The sequence below is a fragment of the Dermochelys coriacea genome, chromosome 14 (genome assembly GCF_009764565.3).
Source record: "Dermochelys coriacea isolate rDerCor1 chromosome 14, rDerCor1.pri.v4, whole genome shotgun sequence".
Lineage (NCBI taxonomy): Eukaryota > Metazoa > Chordata > Testudines > Dermochelyidae > Dermochelys > Dermochelys coriacea.
The window spans coordinates 17791293-17816742 of NC_050081.1; the positions used below are offsets into that span (position 1 = coordinate 17791293).

The window sequence follows — 25450 nt, forward strand, 5'->3', positions numbered from 1 at the left end:
AAAAACACACACACCCCTGAACAACAAAACTTTACTGACGAGAAAGCACCGTGTGAACAGCGCTTTGTTGGCAGGACCACTCTCCTGCTGACAAGCCACCGGCCGCTCCGTGGGGGGTGGAGGTTTTTTGTCGTGGGAGAGTACTCTCCTGCCGACAAACAGGCAGCTACACTGTGCGCCTTTTAGTGGCAACCGGCTGTATGGCCCAGACGTGTCCGCTAAAAAGCTGCGTAGGTAGACAACGCCTTAGTCACCTATGTCTTTCACTCATACTTGTTCCCCTCTCTGACTAGTCTACAAGGATAGGAAATGTGTGGTTGTTTCATGTTCTCTGTGTATAAAAACTCCCCCACTGTATTTTCTACTGCATATATCTGATGAAGTGAGCTGTAGCTCACGAAAGCTTATGCTCAAATAAATTTGTTAGTCTCTAAGGTGCCACAAGGCCTCCTTTTCTTTTTGAGGAAATGTGTGGTTTTCAAACCGATTTAGCTTAACTTAGCAAAAAAAAAAAAAAAAAAGGCTTTAACACCCATGCACATACAGCTATACTACACAACCATCTCAATGCTTGAAACTGTCTATCCCTGTGTTGTTGTTTAATTTAATGTAATACTGATATGGGCTAAGAGGTTAACATAACCCAGTCACTGTCCATCATTAGACAATGTTAAACAGGTCTGGGGTTTGGTATGCAGAGACAGTCAACCTGCTTAGTACGTGGCAAACACACCATTCAAAATCCTTTAACTTTTGTTAAAAATACTGAAAGAAGGAAAAATAGTTAAAGCATTTGAAAAACAAAGTATTAAATACGGCTTTCAATTTAACAACTTCCTTTATTCCCTTTCTCTTTAGCTGGAGAGAGTTTGTTAGAAAGAAACCCCCTTTGTTTGACTTTCATGGTATCAAAGATGGTGATAACTGCCTATTGGGAATAGAAAAAAGTTGTTGTGATGGGCTAGAGCGGTTGCTGTTGTTGTTAAAGTCCTATCCTGTTTCATTCCAGGTTGTCTTTGGGATTCAGCTGATACTGGTAGCGGTGATGTCGTCTGGTCCCTCTCTCTGCCCAGGTTGAGTTCTTTAAATCACCACGTGGAAAGCTTCAGTTTAATAATTGATTTTCATCATGTTCCATTTGTACTTCAGTTATTTTCTAAAGAGAGGTGCATCCTCATTGGTTGATATAACCGTGTCAATATGTTATTTACAACTAAATAGAGCCATTACACTAGATTTGGTGCATCTTTTTGCCATCCAGGAGGGTACATGATAACTATATACATTTATTAAGCATTATATAGCTTAATATTTCAGATTCGTATTAATTATACATTGTTAGTATGCCAGAAAATAATGAATGACATTGCTTATTTACTAGATAATTAACTTTGGGCGCATGATTTGTGTCAAGATGCATTAGAATGGTAACTGGAATTTAATTAAACACAAAACCACATATAAAATTTATTTTTATTAACAAAACAACATAAGTGTTTTGATAGGAGAAGCTGATGTATCCAATACATGTTCATATTTTCCATCTAAATTATTTATTAAACAGAGGGCTTAACTGTAGTCAGTGAATTAAATAGAATTATTCAGGCAAATCCTGGGAAATTTTTCAAATGTGCCCAAATGAAAGTAACTGGATCTTAAGTTTCTAGTCTTGCTTAAGTCTCTTGAAAATGAGAAAGTCTCCTAAATTACTTAGGCTGATCTATTGTGGTCATATTTATAAAGCTTGACCTCAAAAGTTAGAATCAGAGGAAAACATCTTCTTTATATAGAAAAGCAGTCTTAACTCAAAGTTTCTGATAGAGGCTCATGGATTCAGCATATTTTCTTTTTATTTAAATGTTTAGAGAGATAATAATAAATATAGTCCATAACATATTTTGTATTCAATTCAGATTTCATTTTAAACAGGTTTATTTTTAAAAAGAAAAACATAATTTAAATAACAAAATAAAAAAAAACCCAATTTAAATAAAAAATCTGATTATTTCCTTCTTCAAAAAATCATCAATTTTTATCTTTGCTGCTCTGGCCCTGTCTAGTCAGGACATCTCTCAAGATTAGGATGAAGAAGGTCTAGACCTCCTAGGGGTTGTGGGGATGGCAGCTAGGATGGTGAAGCCTGCTCCTATAGTCCGTTTTTCTTCCAAGGTCTTTTCTTTAAGGACCCATCCAGGGAATGGTGAACAGGACAGCCCATCCCCTCATATTTTGTCCACCAAGTAGGGCCTAGTTTCTGACACCCCAATTTTGGTTCCCTGATTTCTGGTTCCACATTTTTGTTATATACCAGGCATGATCTTAACACAGCTCTTGAGTTATATCAGTAGGCTCTTTCTTTGGACTTATTTAGTCTGTCCTCCCGTCTGTATCTTTTCTCAAACCCATCAACATTTGCTGTGCTAGGTTATTCTGGCATCTTACAAACTTTCACATTCTTTACAGTTGAGCTCACTGTTAGTGTACAGTTGTAGGCTTAATTATAACAACAGTGTTAAAAGCAGTTTTCAATTGAGCTAATCTGATGTGACCGAAAAACACTCTTCAGCACAGTAGACAAGGCTGCTGAATGGCAAGTCGCATATTTGCAGGCTCTTTTTTACTCTGTGAGGAGCCTCTTGTGGCCACTATTAAGAAGGACTAAATAAAATGGAAATAAAAGATTAATGCCCAACTTTTCAGAAGTACCTGCTGATCTGGGGTGCCCTTAAGGTAAAATTGTTTGCCACATGGTATAATTAAGGTCAAGAGTGCCACAGGATTTTAAAAAAGGATTGGACATTATATGGATAAGAATACCCAGAGTTATAATATCAAGGAGTTAAAGAAACACACACACACAAAACCAAAAAACAGGTTGGGAAGGTATATAAGCCCTCATGCTTCCGGGTATAGGGAGATCAGTATCTAAATGGGGGTCTGGAAGAAGCTTCCCCTGGGGGCAGGCTAATAACTGCCTCCTGAGGGGTTTCAAGTTTCAGGTCAGGGTCTGCTCCCAAAGTCAATAGGCTGTTTCTTTTGTTTTCTTAGGTGACAGAATGAGATGGTTAGGGAGCGATAACTTGAGGGCCAGGAGGTGTGATTTTGCCCCTCACTTTTATAGTTCAGTCACCCTTTGAACTGCATTTTCCTGAGGGTTACCCCTAGATAAAGTTCATTCCTGTTGTGGGGATGGAGACAAAGAGTCTGGCAGGGAAAGAGGTTCCATGTTATTGTTTGCTAAGATCTGTTTGTTTCTGAGCCCCTTCCTTGCCCAAGAATGGTCATTTGATATGTGATTGCCCATCAGCTTTGATAAACCCTTGCTAGAGGCATCAGCTTGTCCTTTGTCTTTGAGAAACAGGTTTACCCACTCCCCAGGCTTACACACCTCAGTCATGATTTCAGTTTAGTTCATAACTTCACATACAATGTTGCTACATACATTTCACCATGATATTATTGACCAGCAAGTTATTAGTTTTCGGATGATACCTTACAAGGCATATTTTTTACAAAGAATAATAAAGTGGTGTGTAGGGTGTGAATACAGGGGTGTATTTCAGCACAGTGAGACCAGGACATTATGGGAAAGGAGATAGGAACTGGCTAGGTGAGGAGAAGGAGGGACTGGGAGAAGGAACAAGGTGTACTCTTTGTTGGTACTAGTCCTACCCAAAACTCTCAGGTAGGGGTGGGAATCTCTAGGCCCAGGCCAGTGAGTATGTGGGACAATGAAGGAGAAAACAGGAACAGAAGTTAGGTCAAAGGCTAAAAATCAGGGAACCAGAGGGGAACACGAAGCAATGAACCCTGTAGGAACGAGTTGTGGGGATGAAACAGAACTTGACAAGGACAGGTTGGAGGGATGAGCAGAAGAGTCTGTGCCCACTAGAGAACACTTCCCTCCAACATCTGGAATGGAACCCAAGATTCCTCAGTGTCACCATTTCTCTGCTGTCAGCAACTATCTGTGAAATCCACAGGCAAAATGTTTCATCCCCCTCTGTTGCTCATCCACACAGAGGATGACAACTTACTAATAAGAAAGGAGTACTTGTGGAACCTTAGAGACTAACAAATTTCTACAGCAAACAGGGAAAGATTAATAAAATTTGTTAGTCTCTAAGGTGCCACAAGTACTCCTTTTCTTTTTGCGAATACAGACTAACACGGCTGTTACTCTGAAACTTACTAATACTATCAGTTACTCCATCATTTCAAGTGGCATAGGTCTGTGTTGTGGCTCTAAAAGTTCCAGCTGTGCTGATGACCCATGTAAGTGTCAATGCGATACCATATGATGGAATATCTGTGTTTCCAGTTTCTTATTTTTTTTAATCTAGGAAATTACACTTTAAAAAATCAACATTAGAAGAATATTATTGAGGTTACAAAGTCAAGCACTCAAAAGTTAGGAAATGCTAGAATTGAGCTTGCCTATGCATGGTTAAGGCCCTTTAATGCTGCCCTGGAAAACTGGATTCTATCCATGCCTCTGCCACATCCTGTGTGATGATGGGCAAGTCACTTAAACCACACTTTTCACAGGTATCACTAATGGTATGTTCCCCCTTTTCTGGGTGCCTGACTTCAGACTCTAGGGTCTGATAGGCAGAAGTGCTGAGCACTCACAGCTGCAACTGAAGTCAATGGGAGCTGTGCTTTGAACATATAAAGTGCTCTGAAAAATCAGTCATAGGGACTCAGTTTGGGCACACAACATTAGTAGACACTTTTAACCTCAATTTCTCTGTGCCTCAGTTCCCCATCTGTAAAATGAAAATAATACTGCCCCTTCACCTGACATGGCATTGTGAAAATACATTAATTAATATTTGTGAAGCACTCAGATGTTATAATGATAAGTGCCATAGAAAACTCATGAGGAAATTAACAATTCTGTCTTCAGAGTAGGGTTTGAATAGTGTGCAGTAAATCAGGAATAGGGCCACACATTGAAGAATGAAGAAAAAACTAAATATTGAATAGCAACTCATTAAGCAAGTACCTTCCATCCTGTGCATTGAATGAGGCATACCCATGTGGTGGGTTGGGGTGAGGAGAAGAACCTGAATTCTGTAATTTCCTTATTTTTGAGCGCTTGACTTTGTAACCTTAATAATGTGCTTTTAACCTAGTTTTTGTGTGTAATTTTTACATATATTTCATAAAAAGTCTACTGGATGGTATTATGGCAGAAATAAGAGTAAATGCTTATTCATTTTTAATCAGCCATTGGTACAAGAACTATTGCATGTATATTGTTAAGAGTCTTCTTTTGTTGTAAACTAGTTATACTGAAATACCTTGAAGGGAACTTTGATTGTGATATCTTTATACATGCTGCAAAGGACCATATTACTCTACAAGTGGACCTGCCAAAGTCAATGGGAGTCATGTACCATTCAGCATGAGGAGAGATATAAGAATCTGGCCCATAAAAAACAGTAGATAGAAAAGTAGATACAGATATTGATTTATTTCATATTAATGTATCTGGGGGGTTTAGGTGCTAGTGAAATCAATCTGTGAATCCTCCATATATATTGATTTAATAGCTGTGGATGTCTCCTTCTGAGGCATAAATTAAAAAAAAAAACAATACAGTTTGTCAGAATATGGAAGTTGTTTTATAAAAAAAGATCATATCATATTTTTTCTATTTTGACAGAAAAATAATCCTCCCACTCCTTCCCCAAATCTATTCCTGGCAATTTTAGGGCCACAATGATATAATTCACCCCTAGAAGTAATAAAAAAAAGGGGCAGAGGAAAGCAGTTTAGATTGCTCCCTGCTGTTCCCCAAAGCCTGCTACCCAGCTCTGCATTAAAGGTTACACCAAAGGTAAATTCCTCCTCCATTAAGCAGGTTCCCATTTACCCCACTGGTAGAAAACCTCTAGTTCCCTAGTGTCTCCTTTCACATGTTCCCAGACTGAACAAGTTTTGTCTAGGCCAAATGAATACTGACCTTTTTTAGTGCATCTTACAGAAAATGGAAAGTATTGGAGTAGATTCTATTAATATTGTCAGCTGAGGGAGACTATTATTTGCACAAACTATGTACTGGGAGATTACTACTTTACTTTTGTGCAATTTATTGTGTAATTCAGTTTCATTTTTAAATACATTTTCTGGTTTCTTTCTTTCCCTCCCTAAAATTTGCGGGATGTGTGTGTGTTTAATCATCTTTCCCTTGAAAAAACAACCAAACACACACACACGATGGGAAACTCTATAGAGAAGAAAATACCAGCCATTCTGTCTGACTGCACAAAGTCAGAGATCCCAGCTTCATTGGGAGGGGAAAGGAGTAGGACACAAGCCATTCAGCAGAAAGCTTTGGACTCCTACTGAAGCCGGTAACAGTGTGGATAAACAGTGCCCCTGCCAAAAGCTGCAGAACTGACCAGAATACCACAAGCTCATGCAAATGACCTACAGATCCCCACTAGCTACATGCTAGGTTGGGTGCATGGTAAACTAACTGGGCTGCACTGCAGCTGCAATCCTGAGGAGAAATTCTGGCTGACTCAGACAGGATTCCTCATGTAGCTTCCAGGCAACCATTATATCACTCCTGGGAAAGATACAGCATGTTTCCCCTGCTACACTCACTGCCCAGTCTAAAACCCACTGCATTCAATGGGAGCTACAAGTAGCCACCACCTTGAACATTCAGGCCAAACTTTTATTTAGGAGCTTAACTAGGATTTAGGAGTCTGACTTTAGGCTCTCAGGTTGAATATTTTGACTGTAAGCTCTGCCTCAGTTCCCCCATCTGTAAAATGTGGAGAATATTTACCAATCTCAGGGGGTGTTGTGAGGTTAATTTAATGTCTGTAAAGCACATGGAGATCCTCTGTTAAGGGCTCTAGAGAAGTGGCTGGTTCTATTTTAATTTGCTCATGAATTTTGTAAGGCAAGTGAATAAGCAAATAACCCTTATTGTGTGTGGCTTTTATCCCCTATACTCAGAGGCCTGTGATGTGTTATACTGCTAGAAGCCACATACCTACTTTGGCATGCCTGAGAATTGTGTGTGTTGAATTTAAAGGTGTTATTATTTTATACATTTTATTTTTCTAACAATCAGCTAATGGCTTCTGGGCCAGTCAGAGGAACCCACCCCTAATCATGATCTTCATTGGTCAGTCTAGTTCCTCCTCCCAATATCCATATCAGGCCTAATCCTATTGGTGAAAATGCAGTGCTTACTGTGGTCTAAAAAAAGTGCTGGGTTCCTCTGTCATAATTTGCAAGCAGTAGCTTTGGTCAGACAGGGCTTGAAACGCACCCCTCAGAAACCTGGCTTGATTTTTAATTAAAATTTTTTTTTGCCAAGTCCGTAACCCCCTGTGACACCCCCCCCCCACCCCAGCATTGAATAAATGACAAAACCCTTACTTATGTCAATCAAGGGGCTCTTTTAACAGGCTACTGTAACCACCTTAGGTATCTGTAAGTAACAAAGAAAAGGCCATTCTAATTAAAAGTGTGGTTAGCTGTTGAATGATAAGTGATTCTGTTCAGGCTCTTACCAGGATGATGGATAAGCAGGTGTAGCTGAGTATTTTCCAGAGTAAAATAAAACCCAATATGATGATACTTACAGCAACCAATTAAAATGTTCTCCCATTCCCCCAACTGTAGAAGAAAATACTGGATTTTTTTCATTTGTATGTATTTATTCCTTTATTGTTCTGTGAATGTTAATGGGAATCAATACAGTCATTCATTCTGAACCGCTTCTCACATGTGATAAGACAAGCACAGTGGAATATGAGTTAAGGCTGGAGGATAAAACTGAATTTTTATCCTGAATCCTCATTTTGCTGGCTCCTCTGGGTTTAAGTCAGACCTTGACACTGATTTCACTGCATCTTTTGTGTGGGTGGGTGATGGTTTCGTTAATCAGAGCTTGCACTGAGGCAACCCCTCTGGGTAATGTTAACAGATACTGCCTGTGGTAAAATATGGGAGAGGGGCGGAGGGCAGATTTCACTAAGAGTCACTGAAGTTGCAGGAACTTCAGATAATTAGCAGTGAATATAAATCCCCAAAGCTGTACATACAGTGTACTTCACCATTCAAGAGGCTCAGCTGTCTCAAGTAAATACTCTTCTCATCCCTTAGGCTGGGCAGCAGGCGGAGCATGATTAATTGTTCACATGTGTGGGAGGATGAAAGCAGAAGGTCTGTCTGTCTCATGAATATTCATCAGGGGAATTTAAAACAGCTGGGAAGCATGTTTGTATCTGGAGAAGATGCAGATGGGGTTAATAGAGCAAATGGAATGAAACATGTTAGGTACCTTAGACATTTTTGTATGTTGGCTTCTTGGCATGGGTTACTAGGGAGGGGAATATTGGTACTTCTGAGGCATTTGCTGAAAATGGAATGTTATTTATCAGGGCCATTATATATCAAATGGAATGAAGTTAAGAAGAGGGGAATGCAGGCTGAATATAAAGGGAAAACTTCTTGAGAGAAGTTGGACTGTGGGATTGTCTCTAAATGGGAATGCAGGAAGCCCTATCCCTGGAGCCATTTCAAGCTAGACTGGACAAAACATTAGAACAAGCCTCAAATGTCATGGGGATTGAACTAAATTGCATGTTTTTTTATTAATTTTTAAATAAGTGCAAGGTGCTCCTGCTCTAAAGACTGAAACTCTCATATATGTACCCTTTTAAGTAGAGATAGACCTGAAATAAAATCATCTGTCTGAACATGTCTAGCCTATGTGGCTGTTTGAAATCTGAATATTGTAAATGGTCTGTTTCTTTATAATAGGTAGAACAAAACCCTTGATTCAAGCAGCCCCAAACTTTGGGGTGTTTAAAATCTGCATGAGAAGTCTGTGCCTTGGTACCATCACAATTTGTAACAAGACTAATACTCCTTCCAGTGCATTAGGAGAGGTCCCTGTCCTGAAGAGCTGTATCCAAGAACAGCATGTCAACATGCACTAACTAGGGATAAATGAACAGGTTTGGATAAAAGAACGCTCCATCCAGAACCTTTACCCATTTCTATAACCAAATCAGTTTGAGGGCTTGAAATCTTCACTTTTTTTTTTCACGTTTGGCTTTTGACTAGCCCATAAACCTTGTTCTCATGAAAGTCCCAATCCAATCATGCAGAGTTGGGAGGTTCAGATAATTCAGAGACACTTCAGCAAAGTTTCTGACCCTCTGGACTCTTCTGTGAGCTAAACCCAAACTCCAAACATGTGGAGGTTTGTTGCAAAAAATGTATTTTAAAGCTCTGTGCTGACCTGGAAAGATAGAGAGAAGAGAGCTTGGTGGAGAGGTCTGAAACTGGCTTCCCACTCACTGATCCAACAGACCCCAAGCCTATTGATCTTCTGTGCACGTCAAAATATATAACAGCTTAAAGATATTCCTCCCTTTTAGATTCCTGACACGGATTTTGAAACAAAGAAAGAAGCTAACCCCAGAGGGGAGATGTGCAGTGTAAACTGCTTTTTCTAAATTGTGGAATAAACTAATAGTGACTGTTTTTTTTTTAACCTGTTGGCCAAGGTCACTTTCTTCCTTTTCCTCATTATGAATGCATGAGCATGTGCAGTGTTGTTGTAGCTGTGTTGGTCCCAGGATATCAGAGAGACAAGGTGGGTGAAGTAAGCTTTTATTGGGCCAACTTCTGTTAGTTAGAGGGAGACAAGCTTTGAGCTTACACAGACCTGAAGAAGAGCTCTGCATTAGAATATATCTTTCAGTACTAATGACATGGCAGGTGGGTGCACGGTGTTGTGTATAGGGGTTGAAACACAGCATTGGGAGAAAGGATTTCTGAGTCTTTTACTAGCTCTGCCTCTGTCTCACGCAATGACTCAGAAATGTCACTGTTTAAGCAAAGAGGGAACTCTGATTCTCCACCATGTCCTTCATTTTGCGACCAATTTTGGAAATGGTAGCAATTCCTAATGTGGTTACATAAAATTGACTGCTAGGATTACAATGGGCATCCACAATACTTTGCATGATCTCACTTTTGCCTTAAAGAGTTGTGCCATGAAGTGTGGAAGTGATACACAGATAACAGCACTGCTGCAGTATTTGCCAAGGAGTGCAATGTCTGGACCCAGAGCAATACTGCACCCAAACCAGGCTGGCTGGTTTAAATGCACTGCATCATTGCAACTTGCCCTGCTTCAGTCTCACCAGCGCAACAGTGTAATTTTCTAACTAAGGCGAGGTTATTGTGTGACTCTAATGGGGCACTGGCCCTTTAAGTCCAGAGTTACCCTGTTGCATGTTTCCAGGGAAAGTGGATGAAAGCTGTGAAGCAGTCCTTTGGAGTGAGGAAGCTGGTTTGGGGGAACAGTTAGGCCTAGATCCACAAAGGGACTTAGGTATTGTAATGCTGCGTTGTGTCACACCTAACATTTAGGGGCATAGAAAATCACAGGCACACACCATCATCCACAAAGTCTGAGTTAGGTGCCTAGGAATAGGATCCACAAAAGCTAGCATGATAAGTGGGGAGCCACCTAAGCTAGCCAATGGAAGAGAGATCGGCACCTAAGTCCAGGCTGCAGGGAGGCGCCTATCTCTATTAGTTACCACCAATGAGAACCTGTCTGCTGAAGTCAGGTGACTTAGGTGCCTAAGCAGTTTATTGTGAGAATGAGTTAGGAACCTGCCTCACTCCATACCAAACGGCCAGAGGAGGAGGAGATGGGGGTGGTGCTCACCTCACCTTTAAGCCTACTGGTTACAGCATTCACCTGAAAAGTGGGAGATCCCTCCTCCAATCACTTTTTCATTATTTACCCATAGTAGACCAGCTTCAGCAGGAAAGATTGAGGGAGTCCCACATCAGAATATCCCATAGCTCAGTGGTTAGAGCACTTCCCTAAGAAGTTAGAGACCTCTGTTCAAATCTTTCCTTCCCCCTTATAGAAAGGGGGTAATTGAACCTGGATCTCCCATATCCCAAGTGAGTACTCTAACCACTGAGTTAGAAGGTGGGCTGCACTACTGTTGCTGCCAGCAGCCTGATTTTGAATGGGACCCAATCCAGTAGGTGGCTTCTGAGCATACCAGTTTGGGCCCTATACATCACTTAGGTGTTTTGCTGCCCTTCTTTCCCTGGTTTGTGAATTGCTCTGAGGCTTGGGTGGGAGATAAGTGTCTAGATATCTAAACTGAGGCAGCAGTGCATATGGCCAGAGGCAAAAACAGGCACTGCAGGAACTCTTATCCTGAAAACATAGATGCTTAGTGAGTTTAGGTGCCTACAGGGTTCATTTAAGGGAATGGACAAGACCCAGCCATCCCTGCCTATCCTGGGCTGCTCTTTGCATGTCCTCTACGTTGTGAAGTCCCATAAGTTTTCCCTTTCTAGAATTTGGAGGAGGCATTCTTTTTTTTTGGCTCTGCTTGCATGTTCCTGCAGCTGCCAAATGGCACGCCTGCTGTGGCAGATGGTCTGGCTTTATTCTTAAGATATGTCCCAAATTTTTCCACCTTCTTTTCTGGATAACTTCAGCGGTAAGGATTGTTGACTCTGTTATAAATTAATTCCATTTAATTCTAGTATTTTTCTGAGGCATCCTTTCAAAGGCATTTAGACATCTGTCTGTACCTTTGGTTGATTTCCAGCTTTCACATCCAGATGTTAAAATGAAAGTAACATTTGAATTAAAGATTCATACTTTGGTCCGTAGGTTGCAGATGTTCAATGACCAAAACTTGTTTATGTTGGTGAATGCAGCTGGCACTATGCCAATTCATGACATCATTTCTTTGTGGACATCACCATTTGCTTAGATGTTATTGCCAAGATATGTGAATTGACTCACTTCTTCTATTCCTTTGCCTTCTAATGTAATGCTTGAGTTGGGAGTTGAATTGTGATGACTGCTTAGAAATATGAAATTGCTTATCCTACACTTTAATATGAGTGTTCTCAATTAGAGGGCTGAATTTTTGGAAGTGCTGAGCATCAACCGATGTCATTGTCTTTAATTGGAGTTATAGGTGTTCAATACCTCTGAAAATCAGAAGAGTAGTTTGGGGGGTTAATTTAATGACCAAAGCACAGCATGGGGTCTTAAGTCACTGACTCATTAATTGATGGGGACTGCATGGCTAAAGCATGATATAACACTCATAACATTTAGGGGATAATTTCTGGTCTTAATCAGACAATTTTTGGCAAAGTTACAACATAATTAAGAAGTATTAATTCATAATAAAGAACCTTATGAATTAGGTAGATCCATCACTTAGTCTCAATTATAAATCAGAATAAACACAGAACTTCACTGCAGGTGTCATCTGCTCAAAACAGCATGGCAGAATTTTCTGTATATAACTCTGGGTATCTGGAATTTCTGAATTATTTTTGTAATTCCTAGACTACAAGGGATGTATCTTTTACAGCCTGCCTCCAACAGAATAATGCACTGTGGACCAGAGAGATCACAGACAACATGTCAGTAACAACTCTATAGTTATGAAGGTGGATTCCTCCCACCCCTCCATTGCAAACCCAAATATGACTGCAGAAGCATATGGGACCATTAACAGCCTGCAGGGTCCAAGGAAGATTTACTCATAGATTCATGGATTCCAAGGCCAGAAGGGACAACTGTAATCACCTAGTCTGACCTCCTGTGTAACACAGACCATCGAACTTCCCCAAAGTAATTCCTGCATCATACCTTTTAGAAAAAATCCCATCTTGATTTAAAAATTGACAAGTGATGGAGAATCCACCCCCACCATTGATTAAACTGCTCAGTGTTAATTACTCTTACTGTTAAAAATGTACACATTATTTCTAATCTGAATTTATCTAGCTTCAACTTCCAGCCATTGCATTATTATACATGTCTCTCTTCTATTGAAGAGCGTATTATCATTATTTGTTCCCCATGTAGGTATTTACAGACTTTTATCAAGTCACCCCTTAGCCTTTTCTTTGTTAAACTAAATAGATTAAGCTCCGAAGTCTATCACAATAAGACACACTTTCTAATCCTTTAGCAATTCTCATGGCTCTTCTCTGAACCCTCTGCACTTTATCAACATCCTTCTTGAATTGTTGACACCAGAACTGGACATAGTATTCCAGCAGCAGTCACACCAATGCCAAATATAGAGGTAAAATAACCTGTCTCTTCCGATTCAAGATTACCATATATGCATCCCAAAATCTCATTAGCCCTTTTGGCCACAGCAGCTCACTGTGCCCCCAAACCTTTTGCAGAGCCATTGCTTTCCAGTGTGTGAGTCCCCCACCACGTGGTAAGTATGGCTTATGTTCTATGTTCCTAGATGCATACATCTACATTTAATTATATTGCAATGCATATTGTTTGCTTGTGCCCAATTTACCAAGTGATTCAGATCGCTTTGTACCAGTGACCTGTCCTCTTCCTTATTTAGCACTCCCCCAATTTTGGTGTCATCGGTAAACTTTATCAGTCATGATTTTGTTTTCTGCCAGGTCACTGATAAAAATGTTAAATAGCATGAGGACTAAGAACTGATCCCTGTGGGACCCCACTAGAAAAACACTAGCTTGATGATGATTCCCCACTCACACTTACATTTTGAGATTTATCAGTTACCAGCTTTTACTCAATTTAATGTGTACCGTAATGCTGGAATGGGATGACAGGGAATGGATCACCAGATAATTGCCCTGTTCTGTTAGTTTCCTTTGAATCATGTGGCATTCGCCACTGTCAGAAGACAGGATACTGGGCTAAATGGACTATTGGTCTGACCCAGTATGGCCATTTTTATATTCTTATGTTAATATGGTTATAAACTGTTCAGGAAGGACAGGCAGGGCAGAAAAGGTGGGGGAGTAGCACTGTATGTAAGGGAGCAGTATGACTGCTCAGAGCTCCGGTACGAAACTGTGGAAAAACCTGAGTGTCTCTGGATTAAGTTTAGAAGTGTGTGCAACAAGAGTGATGTCATGGTGGGAGTCTGCTATAGACCACCGGACCAGGGGGATGAGGTGGATGAGGCTTTCTTCCGGCAACTCACGGAAGCTACTAGATCGCATGCCCTGATTCTCATGGGTGACTTTAATTTTCCTGATATCTGCTGGGAGAGCAATACAGCGGTGCATAGACAATCCAGGAAGTTTTTGGAAAGCGTAGGGGACAATTTCCTGGTGCAAGTGCTAGGGGAGCCAACTAGGGGGAGCGCTTTTCTTGACCTGCTGCTCACAAAACCGGGTAGAATTAGTGGGGGAAGCAAAAGTGGATGGGAATCTGGGAGGCAGTGACCATGAGTTGGTTGAGTTCAGGATCCTGACGCAGGGAAGAAAGGTAAGCAGCAGGATACGGACCCTGGACTTCAGGAAAGCAGACTTTGACTCCCTCAGGGAACAGATGGCCAGGATCCCCTGGGGGACTAACATGAAAGGGAAGGGAGTCCAGGAGAGCTGGCTGTATTTCAAGGAATCCCTGTTGAGGTTACAGGGACAAACCATCCCGATGACTCGAAAGAATAGTAAATATGGCAGGCGACCAGCTTGGCTTAATGGTGAAATCCTAGCGGATCTTAAACATAAAAAAGAAGCTTACAAGAAGTGGAAGCTTGGACATATGACCAGGGAAGAGTATAAAAATATTGCTCGGGCATGTAGGAAAGATATCAGGAGGGCCAAATCGCACCTGGAGCTGCAGCTAGCAAGAGATGTCAAGAGTAACAAGAAGGGTTTCTTCAGGTATGTTGGCAACAAGAAGAAAGCCAAGGAAAGTGTGGGCCCCTTACTGAATGAGGGAGGCAAGCTAGTGACAGAGGATGTGGAAAAAGCTAATGTACTCAATGCTTTTTTTGCCTCTGTTTTCACTAACAAGGTCAGCTCCCAGACTGCTGTGCTGGGCAACACAAAATGGGGAAGAGATGGCCAGCCCTCTGTAGAGATAGAGGTGGTTAGGGACTATTTAGAAAAGCTGGACGTGCACAAGTCCATGGGGCCGGACGAATTGCATCCGAGAGTGCTGAAGGAATTGGCGGCTGTGATTGCAGAGCCCTTGGCCATTATCTTTGAAAACTCGTGGCGAACGGGGGAAGTCCCGGATGACTGGAAAAAGGCTAATGTAGTGCCCATCTTTAAAAAAGGGAAGAAGGAGGATCCTGGGAACTACAGGCCGGTCAGCCTAACCTCAGTCCCTGGAAAAATCATGGAGCAGGTCCTCAAAGAATCAATCCTGAAGCACTTAGAGGAGAGGAAAGTGATCAGGAACAGTCAGCATGGATTCACCAAGGGAAGGTCATGCCTGACTAATCTAATCGCCTTTTATGATGAGATTACTGGTTCTGTGGATGAAGGGAAAGCAGTGGATGTATTGTTTCTTGACTTTAGCAAAGCTTTTGACACGGTCTCCCACAGCATTCTTGTCAGCAAGTTAAGGAAGTATGGGCTGGATGAATGCACTATAAGGTGGGTAGAAAGCTGGCTAGATTGACGGGCTCAACGGGTAGTGATCAATGGCTCCATGTCTAGTTGGCAGCCGGTGTCAAGTGGAGTGCCCCAGGGGTCGGTCCTGGGGCCCGTTTTGTTCAATATCTTCATAAATGATCTGGAGGATGGTGTGGATTGCACTCTCAGCAAATTTGCGGATGATACCAAACTGGGAGGAGTGGTAGATACGCTGGAGGGGAGGGATAGGATACAGAAGGACCTAGACAAATTGGAGGATTGGGCCAAAAGAAATCTAATGAGGTTCAATAAGGATAAATGCAGGGTCCTGCACTTAGGATGGAAGAATCCAATGCACCGCTACAGACTAGGGACCGAATGGCTCGGCAGCAGTTCTGCGGAAAAGGACCTAGGGGTGACAGTGGACGAGAAGCTGGATATGAGTCAGCAGTGTGCCCTTGTTGCCAAGAAGGCCAATGGCATTTTGGGTTGTATAAGTAGGGGCATAGCGAGCAGATCGAGGGACGTGATCGTTCCCCTCTATTCGACACTGGTGAGGCCTCATCTGGAGTACTGTGTCCAGTTTTGGGCCCCACACTACAGGAAGGATGTGGATAAATTGGAAAGAGTACAACGAAGGGCAACGAAAATGATTAGGGGTCTAGAGCACATGACTTATGAGGAGAGGCTGAGGGAGCTGGGATTGTTTAGTCTGCAGAAGAGAAGAATGAGGGGGGATTTGATAGCTGCTTTCAACTACCTGAAAGGGGGTTTCAAAGAGGATGGCTCTAGACTGTTCTCAATGGTAGCAGATGACAGAACGAGGAGTAATGGTCTCAAGTTGCAATGGGGAAGGTTTAGATTGGATATTAGGAAAAACTTTTTCACTAAGAGGGTGGTGAAACACTGGAATGCGTTACCTAGGGAGGTGGTAGAATCTCCTTCCTTAGAGGTTTTTAAGGTCAGACTTGACAAAGCCCTAGCTGGGATGATTTAACTGGGACTTGGTCCTGCTTTGAGCAGGGGGTTGGACTAGATGACCTTCTGGGGTCCCTTCCAACCCTGATATTCTATGATTCTATGATTCTAATTTAATATTAGTGTAATTTTTTAATCAAAAAAGTGGTCCCAGTCAAATACCTTAAAGAGGTCTACGTATATTACAGAAACACCATTACTTTTATCAACCAAATTTGCAATCTCACCAAAAAATATATCAAGTTAATTTGACAGGATCTAATTTCCATAAACCCATGTTGATTGGCATGTATTATATTACCCTCCTTTAATTCTTTATTAAGTCCCGTATTAGCCACTCCATTTTCTTGCCCAGGATTGATGTCAGACTGACAGACCTATAATTACCTGGATCATCCTAGGCACCATGTAGGGCCACAATATGGGCTTCCCACAAATCCCAGCATAAGAGATGTTCCCGGGGCAGTGCTGTAGTACATGCTTCTGTGGCCATTCTGGCTTGCACTGCAAGCCACAGGCAACCTCCAGGGTTGATCTAAGTTACACTGGGGATCATTTTGGCCCCCATAGGAGCTGGAATTGGGAGTGTTCCAAGTTAACTTAAAGCCACCTTTGTTCCCCGTATCCTTGTGCAGCACATACAGGAAGCACAGCACAGAATTTCAGCTAAATAGTTAATGCTGAGCTAGAATGGTCAGTTTAAGGGCCTTCTCCTACTCCCACTGAACTCAATGGCATAAATCTCTGAGGTCTATAGGTAGGTTTAAGCTTACTGCAGCAGAAACGTACCTTCGGGGCTAAAGCTTCTTGTGTTTGACCTCAGGTCATAAATTAATTTAGAGGGAAAAGTCTAAAAATGCGTTCAACATTAATACTTTGCAGTCAGACTCATTCATCAAAGTTGCTATTAGTTATAGGAAGTGGCCAAACTCACCATTGGTGTAATTTTCATGACTTCAGTGGAGTTGCGTCAAGGGTGAATTTGATGCAGTGTTATACTATAAAGCAGCAGGCGTGCATGGTACAATCAGAGGGCAGTAATAAAGTTTATAATTTACTTGGCTGCTACAAGGGAAAGTGTCATTGAAATGCAAAGTATTGTAACTGTTTACAATTATTAATGTATTGTCCCGTAACACCCTTGGGAGATGGGTGGGTAGGAAGATGTTATAGCAAGCTGTCTAATAACTGCACTACTGCCCTCTACTGTGTACACCCAGAACATCTCAGCTGTGTCATAGGCCCTGTACCACTAAGTGGATGTCCTTTTGGAGCAGGAGGGTCTGAATTCTTACGCTGGCTGTTACTGGAAATCTCCGGATAGCCTCAGGATGTAGCCTTGTGATAGTCATAGATAAGATGGCCATAATATTATCCTCCTACTCCAGGTGGGGAAACTGCAGCAGGGAGCAGAAGTGACTTGTCCAAGGTCCCATCCCCCTTCCAGAGGTGGGAGGCGAAGCCAGGAGCCGTGGGGCCGGTCCCACCCTGCTCCATGGGACAATTTATATAGAGGGGGTGCTGAAAGCGATTGAGCCAAACTGTAAACCCTGGATAATGGAAACCCCTTCAAACCAGGGGGGTGCTGCTGCAGCTCCACACCCCTAGCTCCATCCCCTAGGCCCAGCTCGCAGCGCTACTCCAGGCTGCCCTCCCCCCGCTGTGTTATGGGGGCGCGGGGTGCCCCTTGCTTCACCCCACTTCCAGCCCTTGAAATTCTGGGGTTGTCCAGGGCCTGGGGGGGGGCGCTACCCCTGGGGCTGACCGCCAGGCTCACCCCGCCTCCCCTCGATACTGGGTCCTACGTCCAGTCCGGTAGGGCGCCCCCGCCCCCGCCCCGCAGCTTCCCGCCTAGGGGCTGGGCCCAGCGCCGGGGTCACGCGTCCCGCGGGGCCCAAGGTAACCTTGGCGCCGCCCGGCCGGGGTTGGAGCTGTTGCGGGCGGTTTAAGGCGGCCGGGAGGCCCGCAATTTCCGCGGGCCGCTCTTGGTTAACGCTTTCGGGCAACTTCCTCAGCAGCACCCTTCTAGCCGCCGGCTCCGCCTTCTCTATGGCTTCCTCGCCTCGGCCTTTCGTTTGCGGCCGCGCGAGCCCACACGGCGGACGGGTCGCTGGCGGGGGGCCTGGAGCCCCCGGCCTCCTTCTCCCCGGCGCCGCCAGTGGAGGCCAGCGGGGGGGGGGGGTGTATGTGGGGAGGGTGGATAATGGGAGCCAGTGAGTGAGATGGGGGGGTGCAGTGGGGACTGGGGGCCGGGAAGGGAGGTTGCGGGGGGAAATGTGGGCAGAGAAGGGGGGTGGGGTGTGTGTGTGTGGGGGGGAGGGTAAATCATGGGGGGCCGGGAAGGGAGGTTGCGGGGGGAAGTGCGGGCAGAGAAGGGGGGTGGGGGTGTGTGTGGGGGGGGAGGGTAAATCATGGGGGGCCGGGAAGGGAGGTTGCAGGGGGAAGTGCGGGCAGAGAAGGGGGGTGGGGGGTGTGTGTGTGTGGGGGGGAGGGTAAATCATGGGGGGCCGGGAAGGGAGGTTGCGGGGGGAAGTGCGGGCAGAGAAGGGGGGTGGGGGTGTGTGTGGGGGGGGAGGGTAAATCATGGGGGGCCGGGAAGGGAGGTTGCAGGGGGAAGTGTGGGCAGAGAAGGGGGGTGGGATGTGTGTGGGGGGGGAGGGTAAATCATGGGGGGCCGGGAAGGGAGGTTGCGGGGGGAAGTGTGGGCAGAGAAGGGGGGTGGGGTGTGTGTGGGGGGGGGGGGGAGGGTAAATCATGGGAGGCCAGGAAGGGAGGTTGCAGGGGGAAGTGTGGGCAGAGAAGGGGGGTGGAGTGTGTATGTGGGGGAGCAAATCGTGGGGGCTAGTGAGGGTGTTGTGGGGAGGGTGAATAGTGGGGCTAGTGAGGGGGTTTGGGTGTATGGGGTGAAGCAAGGGGGATGGGGTGTATGTGGGGAGGATGAATAGTAGAGACCAGCGAGGGGTGGGGAGGGTGGATAATGGGAGCCAGGGAGTGAGATTGGGGAGTGTAGTGGGGACCAGCGAGTCAGGTTGGGCTGTATGTGGGAGGGTAAATAATGAGAGCCAGCAAGGGAGGTTGCCGGAGAACTGTGGCAGAGAGAGTAATGGTGTGTATGTGGGGAGGGTAAATAATGAGGGTTAGTGAAGGAGGTTGCAGGAGGTAGTGTGGGCAGGGATGGGGTGTATGTGGGAGGGTAAATAATGGGAGCCAGCAAGGGAGGTTGCAGGGAGAACTGTGGGCAGGGGGGGGGTTGAGGTATGTGGGAGGGTAAATAATGGGAGCTAGTGAGTGTGGTGTGGGGTGTAGTGTGGGCCATCAAGGGGCATGGGGTATATGTGGAGAGGGTGAATAGTGGGACTAGTGAGGGGAGTTTGGGTGTAGTGGGTGAAGCAAGGGAGATGGGCTGTGTGTGGGGAGGGTGTATAGTGGAGGCCAGCTAAGGGAGGTTGGGGGGGTGTAGTGTGGGTAGAGGGGGATTGAAATGTAATGTAGGGAAGGTGAATAGTGGGACTAGTGAGGGGGTTTGGGTGTAGTGGGTGAAGCAAGGGGGATGAGGTGTATCTGGGGACAGTGAATAGTGGCGGCCAGTGAGAGGGTGGGGTGTATGTGGGGAGGGTGAATTGTGGGGGCAGAGAAGGGGGTTGGGGGTGTAGAGAGGGGGATTGGAGGAAATGCACACGAGTGTGTGATATGGGGGTCAGCAAGAGGGATGGGAGTAGGAAGCAGGGATGCCTTATTCTAAGTCTAGGCTCTGGATCTCACTGAGCCACTGGCCCCCTATATTACTCAGCTTCTGTTGATAGGGTATGTTGGCCCTTATCTATCTTTCAGGGGTTTAGCTGGGTTACAGAATCAGTGGATGCCATGTTGTGCCCTAATGCCTGCAGCATGGTGGTTTTTGTAGCACAGATGGAATGAGGCATTTTGGTAAGTAGAGTGGAGATGAAGGCTGACTTGCCCTCACAGGCAATGAGAGAGGTTAATTGTCTACCTACTGTGACTGACTCTTTCTCTCTGCTATTCTGGTTTTGGTCTCTGATCATGTGTCTCCAAATTTCTTCCCAGGGTTTATTCTCCATTGCCTAAATGAAGGAATAATTTCCACCTCCATCTTGAATTGTACTGGGGCTAAGGTGCAATAAATCCATTTCTGGTGGTGCTACTGATGTGAGGTAACTGTTTAACCATTTAATTAAAGTTTGATTTAGGATTTGCTGTTCTTTCCTTGGCAAGAGGCAATTGTACAGAAGCACAGGAGTTTGGCAGGCTTTGTAGAAAGCACAGGGTCTGGGAAAAGGCTGCTGTGTGGCTGGGCCCTTGGTGACACAGCCTTGTACCAGCCAGCCTGATCTCTTGCCCTAGAATAATCCTATGCATACTCCTTTCTAGAGTTTGCCCTGTGCAGTAGCAGGTGTGAGCATTCTTGCAGCATTTTGGTGGTCATGTATGATACTGCATACAAAGGTTTCAGAGTAGCAGCCGTGTTAGTCTGTATTCACAAAAAGAAAAGGAGTACTTGTGGCACCTTAGAGACTAACAAATTTATTAGAGCATAAGCTTTCGTGAGCTACAGCTCAGAAGTGAGCTGTAGCTCACGAAAGCTTATGCTCTAATAAATTTGTTAGTCTCTAAGGTGCCACAAGTCCTCCTTTTCTTACTGCATACAAAATCTTTCCAGTTTAAGTCAAGGAAAAATGTATGGTTTACATAGTCACAGTTCTTCTTTATTCAGTATTAATCTCTGTTCTGAATTTTAAAACTCTCAGAGAGGTTATATGTAATGGGACCTAACACCAAGCTGAAAGTCATTGCCTGACAAGCGCTAAAGATTTAATAATCAAATTTAATTTTTATAGATCGCATTTTTCATTTTTCTTTAACACTGCTGATTTCCAAGTACCAATAGAAATCTGTGGATTTAGATTCTCCCACGTAGAATTTAATCCCTGGCTATTTATCTTAAATTTAAGATTTAATTTAAAAAATAAGCATTTTACTTTCTGATTATATCCCTGTGTGTTAACATCTTAAGTGGATCTGCAGACAATAGATATGGGTGCTGTGAATTGTCCGCATGTGTCTCAATAGGAATATAATGCTGGAGCCTGATGATTTACCATGGTTTGTGTGGAAGTTCATACTTCCCCTGCTAGTCATTCAGTTAGTGTAGTGTTTCCAGAATACTTCCAGCCCAGCCTATGTTGACTCTATAACAGTGTTAGTATGAACCATATTTTAAAACAGTGCAGCTTGCATTGTTCCTTTGCCAGTATAAATAGAACCTAACTCCCTTTCCTTCTACTCCATTATAGCCAGCATAATAAGCAGAACAGTGGCTTTTTGAGAGTCAATAATATGATTAACCCTGTACAGTACCTAGACAAAAACAAGGTCCCTGCCTCAAGGGGAGGAGGGGGCACTTATAAGCAGACAGACAATATCCCAGTTTACTGAATGAAGGCCTGATTTCTAATTTTTTTTTTAAATCAATTTGTTGGGTCATCATTGAAGGTTTCATGAGGGAAGAGTGCTTTAAGGAGGGATTTGAATAGTCAGAGTAGCTGTTGAGTGCCCTAGTGTGGATGATTATCTTTGGCATGAGAACCACACACTTTGAAAGCGAGAGCCAGGAAAAAGGGTTAACGACACTGCTTCTCATATGCTGTTAGAGGACATGACCCTAAAAAGGGAATGTGCCTCCTTGGGGACACCCGAAGGCCAACTGGGAGGCCTTTGGTCTCCTGGTTTAACATCTCAAAGTCTTCACTGAATCCTGGGTAAGGTTAATGTAAAACATCCACTATTGCAATTGACTAGCAGAAGGAAAACCCAGTAGAACCTCAGTCATGAGAGTTAAAGTTCCAGCTAACCTCCTACCCTTCCATTAACTGACCTGCACAGTGATGCTACATCTTTTCACTTGAGACTGCTCTTTAGCCACATAGTGGAACAACCAGGGAGATGTAAGGCTTGTCCACCCTTGAAAGTTAATGCAGATGAAGACAGAATGTGAACCTAAAGTGCAGTCGTTGTTCCTGACCAGCTGCATGTGTGAACATTCTTATTCCAGAACAAGAGTCCCTTGCTTCTCTTTAGTTTAACCACTGTGAATTAAGCTAAATGGGAACAAGGCCTTCCTGTTCCAGAATGAGTGTCCACACATGGAGGTGACCAGGGATAACTCTGTTTATTATAGGTATATATTTATATACAACACAGGTGCAAAAAACATGTAACAAATTAACAGGTGTCTGTAGATTTGGTGAACTGGGTATTAAAATCCTCTCAGAGAGGCAGAGCCCACATAGGTGCCAAAAGTTAGGCTTGTCAGTACTCCCTTAAAGGAAACTCCTGCTGCTTTCTCAAGGCTTAATTGCTACTAGACACTTGGTTCCCCTTGAGGGTGGTGATAGAAACCCAGCAGAGTCTGGGTTGGGAAGCAAGATTGCGTGTTCCTTAATCATTCTAGGGTATCAGTTTGACCCTGTTGGTTGCTGGCTGACACAATCTTTGTACTTGTTGGAATCTTGGTGGCTTAGAGGTGTCTCATTACTTTGACTAAAGCAGGCCTTTGAGCCCTTTGAACAGTCAGTTGCTGCAACAACTGCCCCATCACATCTTGCCCATGTGCTCAGGGTTTAGCTGATTGCCATATTTGGGGTCGGGAAGGAATTTTTCTCCAGGGCAGATTGGAGAGGCCCTGGAGGTTTTTTTGCCTTCCTCTGTAGCATGGGGCATGGTTGACTGGAGGGAGGCTTCTCTGCTCCTTGAAGTTTTGAACCATGATTTAAGGACTTCAATAGCTCAGACATGGGTGTGGTTTTTCATAGGAGTGGGTGGGTGACATTCTGTGGCCTGCGCTGTGCAGGAGGTCGGACTAGATGATCAGAATGGTCCCTTCTGACCTTAGTATCTATGAATCACAAGTTAATAAAATAGTAGTTCTCCCCCAACAGAAGGTGGCATTAATTAGAGGCAACCATTTTATTGAAATAGGAGGAGAATTCAGGACCACTGGTTTCTCCAGGTGAAGAAGTGTCAAGTGGCCTCTTGGCAGTGCTGTAACAAGGAGAATTACCTTCCCTTTCCAGGCATTAAATTATGAATCTTTAGGAACATCTCAAAACCATGTTAAGACTGAATGATAAGTGGTCTTTTTTTCATCATAATGTAATATTGATAATCCTAATGTAACTTATCTGGCACTTGCCACAAATCAAGTAATGTATACAGAGTACATCCAAAAAAGCAAGTAAATGGATACTCTTCCAGATTGCAGTAAAATAAAATGGATCTACTGCAAAGTAACTGCTAACTTGAATACCCAGCGCTTGTCGTATTTTCCTAAAATAAATCAAGAAAGCAGCTGGCTTAATCTATCCGCTTTTTCACTGAGATTCATAGCGAAGTTTCAGCAAATACTACAAAATCACTCTTTGGCTATCTGTCCCTCTTTTCTTTTTCTTTTAAATAACCTGGGGGTTTGGGGAGTCTGGTATTAATCAGAATGTACAACCAGGTATAAGTTTAATGTTCTAAACAAATACTGTATCTCCTGTTGTGACTATAATAGTGATGAGACCTGACACATCCATCTGACATCACTGTCCAGTGGAGACCAGGAGAAAAGTGTTATCCCTCAAATAACTTCTTAATTAATGAGTCATCAGGCATGTGTATTGCAGTTCTGAATAGCTGAAGCACAGGAGGATTTTCAAAAGTGCCTAAATGATCTAGGAGCACAAATCCCACCCTAATCTGCAGGTGATGCTCCAGTGCTCTCAGCTTTGTCTCTAGCAAGTCTGCAACTAAGTTCTAGTTAATCTAAAATTAAATGATACTCCTAAAATATAGAAACATCTAACTGCAAAATGGTTTGACTCTCTTAAATGTACTGTGATTAATTTATGACAGTGTCCCTGACTAACAGCTGGGCTCTCTCTTATCTATGTGCTCCATGGTGTAAAGATAAAATTCTGCTGATTTAGAAACTGGCTGATGCCTCCTGGGTAACTATTTATTCAGAAGTAGCTAAAAATGTCTATCCAGAACTTTAGTTGCAAGCACTGGAATTAAACACAAATTAGGGCTAATAAAGTACAAGATTGTAGGCTTCCAGTTGACCAGGAGAGGGCAGTGTAATGGAATCTTGGACAGCAGTTAGTGAACTCTTCACTTGTCTGCTATTATATCAAGGGTGGGCAAATTTTTTGGCTTGAGGGCCACATCGGGGTTGCAAAACTATATGGAGGGTTGGCTAGGGAAGGCTGTGCCTCCCCAAACAACCTGGTCCCCTCCCACTTCCCACCCCCCGACTGCCCCCCTCAGAATCCCCAACCCATCCAGCCCCTCCGCTCCTTGTCCCCTGACCAACCACCCGCCCCCCCCCCCCCCCCCACCTCCCCAGACCTCCAACGCCTCCCTGTCCCCTGACTGCCCTCCTGGGGCTCCCTGCCCCTTTACCATGCCAGAGCTAGCCACACCCCCGTGCTGCCCGGTAGGAGCAGCGGGTTAGAGCGCTGGCGGCACGGTGCACTGAGGCTGTGGGAGAGGGGCCAGGGGCTAGCCTCACCAGCCGGGAGCTCGGGGGTAGGGCAGGACAGTCCCACGGGCCAGACATGGCCCACGGGCTGTAGTTTGCCCACCTCTGTATTATATGGATTAACATGCTCTGTTCAGTTTTCTTGCTCTAAAAGGCTCTTTCCTTTGAGCTGGCAAATGCTGCTCTTCCCTGGTGTACAAACCAATATGAATCATAGAATATCAGGGTTGGAAGGGACCTCAGGAGGTCATCCAGTCCAACCCCCTGCTCAAAGCAGGACCAATCCCCAACTAAACCATCCCAGCAAGGGCTTTGTCAAGCCTGACCTTAAAAATCTCAAAGGAAGGAGATTCCACCACCTCCCTAGATAAGGCATTCAAGTGCTTCACTACCCTCCTAATGAAAAAGCGTTTCCTAATATCCAACCTAAATCTTTCACATTGCAATTTGAGATCATTACTCCTTGTTCTGTTCACTTGTACAGAAAAGTATAGATCAAGCAGCCTG

At 44.0% G+C, this 25450-nt stretch overlaps 1 protein-coding gene and 1 non-coding gene across 6 annotated transcripts in view; both read left to right on the plus strand.

The window, feature by feature from the left end:
- The first annotated feature begins 18455 nt into the window (after positions 1–18455).
- Positions 18456–25450, plus strand: part of SEC14L1 (SEC14 like lipid binding 1) — a 127158-nt gene continuing 120163 nt past the window's right edge. For 3 of the 5 annotated variants that reach the window (XM_043497627.1, XM_043497625.1, XM_038371347.2), the window contains exons 1-2: positions 20054–20328; positions 20467–20573. The gene's annotated coding sequence lies outside the window, so the exon portion shown is untranslated. Of the gene's footprint in view, positions 18615–20041; positions 20329–20466; positions 20574–25450 lie in introns of those variants that run through there. The other 2 variants (XM_043497623.1, XM_043497622.1) reach the window with 2 other exon arrangements.
- Positions 20684–20865, plus strand: LOC119843423. The gene has a single exon (XR_005288949.1).